Raw genomic sequence first — 6,672 nt, 5'->3', positions numbered from 1 at the left:
AATAAAAAGTAATGGTTCATGCATTCACATAAACAATATGGAAGACTTTTGATTTTTTTTTTTTTTAATTTACGCAATTGTATGCATATCTAACGTTATACCACATTATTTCACAAGCCATGTTAGCAAATGGGTTAGTAACGTCCACTAAACAACGGCTACATAAATCAACACTTGCCGTATAACATTTGAGCAGCCCAATTAATCAGCCATTGGAAGTAACTTTTAAAAAAATGTTTATGAGATGAAAGTCTTCTCACTCGACTAATACTTGTATATAGCAAGTTTTCCTTCTTTATAAAAGGTGCAAACTTCGCACATGAAAAGAAACATGACCCCAAAGTAACTTACGGTTTTATTTGGCTCTTTTGGGGTTGTTTTAAGGCTCCCACCTATATGAATGCAGAACATTCAGTTGACAAAAAGCATTGCATTAATTACTTGTGGGATTGGAACTTGTGGTCGTGCTACCCATTACAAAAAGACCCTTGTTGAATTAGAAAACATAAACAAACGCCTATAAGAAAATGCTGTGTTTTACTGCATCTACAGTAGCATTGAACCAAGCCTCCTAAACGAGCGAGGCTTTGAACTGGGACCGCTTCGTTATTTCTGAAGTGGCCGCTTTTCAAGGTTTACATTTTTCTACTTGGGACATGAAAGGCGGTCGCAGGCACGTCGGTTTCATTATAAAGTCATGCATCTCACGGTTTTCAAAACAGGTGAATTAAAGGCAATACGTTTTCACTGTTTAACGACTAGCGGGGCCCGTTAAACACAACCAAAAAAACACCCAGTGAATTATCGAACTTGGTATCATAGTATGGAACCATATTAATGTGTTTTGTTTGTTTGGTTTTTACAATTTATGTATTTATTTGTTTATTTTGAGGAAATTGAGTTGAACAGGAACTTAATTTTGCGACTTTTGCAATAACAAAAAACTGAGGGCCTATTTTGAAAGCGTCTACTCCTGCCTTCAAATAACAACGTTACCTAATTATTTGGTACATGTTTTTTGGAAAATGAAAAGTTTGGCGCAGGCCTGTTCTAAGCAACGACATAGAACTATGACAAAAAAAACCCTTAATCCAGGATTAAAATAATGACATTACCAAAGCAACACGTGGAAACACAACGTCATACATTGTAACTTTTTGTCTACTACACAATATGAATTGCAAAGCCTTATCTTCACAAAGGTCAACGTTTAAAATGTGTACAGTGGAATGGAAATGACATGCCCACATTATCTGTGAAACTATGGCTCGAAAAAAATGGAAACAGCAAATAGTAGGCCTTCAGTATATCAATTAATAGCATTATTATTTGTTGACATTAAACTTGAGGTTTTTTTATTATTATTATTATTGTATTATTGTCTGAGCCTTTACTCGTGGCTTTATATTTATACAGGATTAGCTGGAATTGAAAGAAGCCTCAATCAGCGCTCTGTCCCTAGTCCCAGAAACCACGTAGGTGTTTATTTTTTATAGCTAGCAAATTATAGTCATGACACATTCAGGAAAGTGGATTTAGAATATTATTTACGGAAACTGTAATTACCACCAAAGGTATAATCAATGACAGCCACACAGGTATCACTTGAAAGTGGCCATCTGTTGACAGGATAGCTGGAGTAGGTATTGTATATGTTTCAGAAACTCATATATATATATATCAAATTAACGTCCAGTAAAGTAGTGTCTTATTAATACCAAAGTGCTTCATGGAACCTCGCTGTATTTGTAGACTTTTTTGAAAGTTGAAAGCAGGAATTAGGCACCTTACATTGCAATTCAGTTCCGCTGAAACTGTTTTTAATTTTTTAAACAACAAGCATTTACAAACTTTAACTATGTGTAGAGGGCGCATCTTCGGCTCTTAACTCATTTCCCATATGTAAACATTCTGTTTGTGTTATTCAATGAAACACGTTAGAGACCTTGACGTGTATTTAAACCTTGTACAATGGAATGGTAAAACTAAAAATGACATAAGTCTATAAGATTAGAGCAATTTAATCACTGTGGTATTTTCCAGCGTTGTAAATGTATATAAATATATAGGTCTACTATAAACATAACTTTCACCTTGCATACTTCGATACTTTCCAGAAGAGTAGTTGTCAGCAGCTATCGCATGGGTCAGATTACACAGGTTTTACAACACCTGTGTCAGCGTTTCATCAAAGTGTTTCATTTTATTACGCAGTAACCTTGTATTAATTACTTTACTATTCAAAACACTTTTTTATTCTATTGAAAAAAGATGATAAAATGTCACCATTATGCCGGTATATCTTTATTTTACATCTTGATAAAACATCCTCTGTTCTGTAAACCAACAGAACTTAGTCTCCTATGTGTCTGAGCAAAACTGATATTGTTTTCTTGTATAATAAACTGTAGACAAGATACTGTGGCAGCATTAAGGCGTTCCTTTTGTAGTTTGAGTATAGCAGCACCGAACAAACATTATTCAAAGAATATTATTCCAGTAGCCTATACTCAACGAGGAAGCTATATATAGACTTTGAAAGCGCAGCTCGAAATAGCTCCATGCAGGCAAATCGCATGCCTCGTATTATCGTATGCACTTTAATTTTAATTTTAACCCTGAAAGCATCTCAAGCCCTTCAACGCGCAACATTTTAAGATGGAAAGGTGGAAAACTGTGTGTCAAGCTGTACCATACTACAACAATTGAACAAGATGGCGGGTTTCTGTTTTACCAGCACCTGTAAGACGATTTAGCAGTAGGTTATGTACAGGTGATGATACCTTTACAAACAGAAACGATTTTAGAATAATATATTAATTTTGACGACGCTGCAGAATTCGTCCAGACAACTGGAAGCTGTTAACTGCCGACAGTTCAAATAGACTGCACCACAGCATATTTTCTACATGTAGTCGATAAAATGGCTGTCCATTACAATGTCTGGTCCTCTTCAGCTCCAGTGTTGTTTGCAATTCCTCTTCAAAGATCTTAGGGGACAGCGGTTGGCTTACATTTACTGGAGATATGATGTAATTAAAGCATGCCTGCCCTCCCACTCATATAAATAAGGTATTTAAATATATCTTCAGTGCGGATAGATATATTTGCAGTTTAACCTTGTTATCGGGTACTGTATTCAGTTTCTATGCGTTTGTATATGTATTTGACAATATAATCTATTTAATGGAGGTTTGAACTGTCCCCAAAAAATCCACACTGATGCGTGTGTTTGTTGTATTTAAATGTGAAATGTTATACAGTGTAACCAAAACCTGACAGAAAGCAGAGGTAATAAGACTTTTATTCATACACTAATGCTGAGTTTTGCTACCAATGATCTCATCACAAAACGTCAGAGTGCTCTAATTAGATATGATTTAGGCTATAGCAGACGACTTCAATTCGTTTAGTTTCATAAGTACTGGGTTTCTTAGGTCCAGGATAAAATATTCCTATTAATGTTTTGTTGGTTTCCAGTTCATTTTTCCAGTAGACCTCTGTCTTTTATGCCTTATATCAGAGATATACTCGAGTAGCTATACATTTGAAATGTCGCTTATTACATAATATTCTAGAAGAATAGTATGTAATAGTATGTAATAGTGGTTAGGGCTCTGGACTCTTGACCGGAGGGTCGTGGGTTCAATCCCCAGTGGGGGACACTGCTGCTGTACCCTTGAACAAGGTACTTTATCTAGATTGCTCCAGTAAAAACCCAGCTGTATAAATGGGTAATTATATGTAAAAATAATGTAAAAAAAATGTAATTGTATGTAAAAATAATGTGTAATTTTGTAACAATTGTAAGTTGACCTGGATAAGGGCGTCTGCTAAGAAATAAATAACAATGCTATGCCACATAACTTGATTTTCCTCCTCTTCACTTAACTGCATGTTGTGTAAGGGAAATACATTAATATGTAACTCATGTATAGGGTGGATCATGTCTTGCAAAAAAAATTCTGTTCTCTTTGCCATGTGAGCTTTATTTTATTTTTTTGGTATCTCATTGCAATACAATCTTGTAAAACTAAGGAGAAAACAGCAGTAATGTGATCGCTGAAGGCGACTGCAGGGAAAATGTATCATCAAGGATAAAATGCTAAGTGGAGCTCCTGCTTGAGTTAATTAAAAGAGCACGGGGAATGTAGCTGCTGTATGCGGGGTTGCCAGGTCAACTCAGCTGATATTCAGAACAATATCTTATATTAATACTGAGACTGTACGCTAGAATAATAGATTCTCTATCGAAGGTTTATTGACTTTTCTCACAGGCCTTTAAATAAAGAACCATTGGCAGGGCAGCGGTTCTTCAGAAGAATCTAAAGAAACATGTCGTTTTATTAGCGTATGGATGGATGGATGGATGTATGGATGTATGGAATCCTTTTCAAATCCCAACATCACTGAAATGTCCCACGGTATTCACATCTTTACGCGAAATAATGAACTCAATACCAACAAACACATCAGAGGGCTTCACAGCATTGTGGATTCAGATGACTGGGAGAAATATTAAATTAGTTGTTTCTAATTGAGATCATGGATGTTGAATGAGAAATCGCATGTATTGTTCAAATAATATACATAGAAATACGTACAGCTTATAATAATATAGGCTATAGTTCAAACGGTATTTTCTTCTTAAAATGTTCTGTTGTTTGCAGTTCACACAGATCAATGTAGCTGTTTACCAGACACAAAGGAACAGATCATTATCTGCAGCTTACCGTTTTATTGTTTAATGGCTGAAACTAAGATGGGTGAGGGCGACACGTGAATACAATACATAGCATTTTTATAAAGATCCCAATTTACATTTAGTAATGTGTTTTGGTTTTTTGTGGAAAGATCGATTTAAGACCATGGCTGAATCGATTACGCGGCTTTGAGGCAGCTATAATCATGGTCGGGCCACACGTTATCCCAAAACTTCTTATGAGCTACAATAATAATAATAATAATAATAATAATAATAATAATAATAATAATAATAATAATAATAATAATAATAGCGCAAATTACAGACCAGGGTATATCTATCTATCTATCTATCTATCTATCTATCTATCTATCTATCTATCTATCTATCTATCTATTGTTTAATCATTTGGTTCACTACATTTTGCTCTGCGATCGAGACCTTAAATGGTAATATCGCAATGTATACGTCTAGAAATATGAAACCCATTATGAGTATAACATACTAATAAACCCTTGCTTATATTCACAATCCCTTTGATTTTTTTTTCTTTCTGTCTTGCATCTATAATTTTGTTTGGTTGAAAAAGATGGGTATTTTAAAGACATCACTGTGTTCTAGTTGGCTCACTTACACTGGATAAAACTGGTTGCCGAGATACCAGAGAACCAATAATCTCTTAACAGCTCAACGTTGCTATTCACCCCTTATATGGGCTCTCAATACTGCACTGCAGTCACAGGGAAACCAATCACGTACATCACCATATAAGGAAACCCGCATCGTATACCTTCTGAGCTCTATTAAGAGACGTGCTCACATTCAGCAAAAAGCGGACAAAATCAATCTTGTCCACTATACCTTATAATTATATAATTATAGCCAGGGATGAGGCAAGCCATTGCATGACTGTTTTTTTGCCTGGTGTCTTATTAGCCTACACTTTATTTTATGTTGCAATGGTAGGTATGTGGGAGCCGTTTCGTCTTTCAAAAATAAAATGTCTTCTTTGAGGAAGCTGTACAGCAAATGGGCTTTAGGCACATGTGTTTAATATGTGGAAAATTCCCAATATGTTGGCAATCGGGCGATCTTTGTGAAACGTTTCACGTCAGAGCGGCTTTTACTTCTGATTTTATATTCTCTCTCTCTCTCTCTCTCTCTCTCTCTCTCTCGTTCTCTCTCTCTCTCTCTCTCTCTCTCTCTCTCTCTCTCTCTCTCTCTCTCTCTCTCTCTCGTTCTCTCGCTCTCCCTCTCTCTCTCCGCCTCGCTCTGTCTCTCCCTGTGTGTCTCGCGTGTTCTGCTCAAGATAGTCGATGTCCGCCCCGCCCCCAGTGAAACGTTGTATTAGGTTTTATGGACTGCTTGCTGTATATAACTTATAAGAGGACCTAATCCTTGACTGTGATCCGAGCCTCGTTCTGATTTCATGCGTTGTATGCAAAGGTCACCTTCGTGTTAGGAAATTACACATGGATCGTCTATTCCCATAACGACCTCGGTTTTAGCTGAATATTCGAATGTCGTTCAGAAAACGGGACAAGACAATGCCGTTAATTGATGGGGGTTTCACACAGAACACACGTGCTACTGTTTAAAAAAAAATACAGACGCTAAAATATGGGGTGTATTTGGGGATCCCTCAGGATATGAAATTGAATGTTTTGGGTCAACTGGAAAGCTAAACCACCGAAAGCAATGCACACAGTATATCAATTCGCTATTCCGCTCACGTCTCTCTCCCAGCGTCTCTTGAAAATAAATCCATTCCCTCGTTCCCTGAGAAAAGCTATAGTTACACCTCATTACATCTGTCAAATGTCAATTTATATAGCCTAGCCCAGCTTCCAGCTACGTCATGTGTGAACACTAGCGCTAAGGGTTACATTCCTGTCGATAGACATGCATGTCACAGGCTGATGACTGTTTCTACGGCAAACAGACATGTCTTCTAAAATGGCCCTCTC

The sequence above is a fragment of the Acipenser ruthenus genome, chromosome 17, assembly GCF_902713425.1.
Source record: "Acipenser ruthenus chromosome 17, fAciRut3.2 maternal haplotype, whole genome shotgun sequence".
Classification (NCBI taxonomy): Eukaryota; Metazoa; Chordata; class Actinopteri; order Acipenseriformes; family Acipenseridae; genus Acipenser; species Acipenser ruthenus.
Note: the sequence above shows the minus strand (reverse complement) of the source record.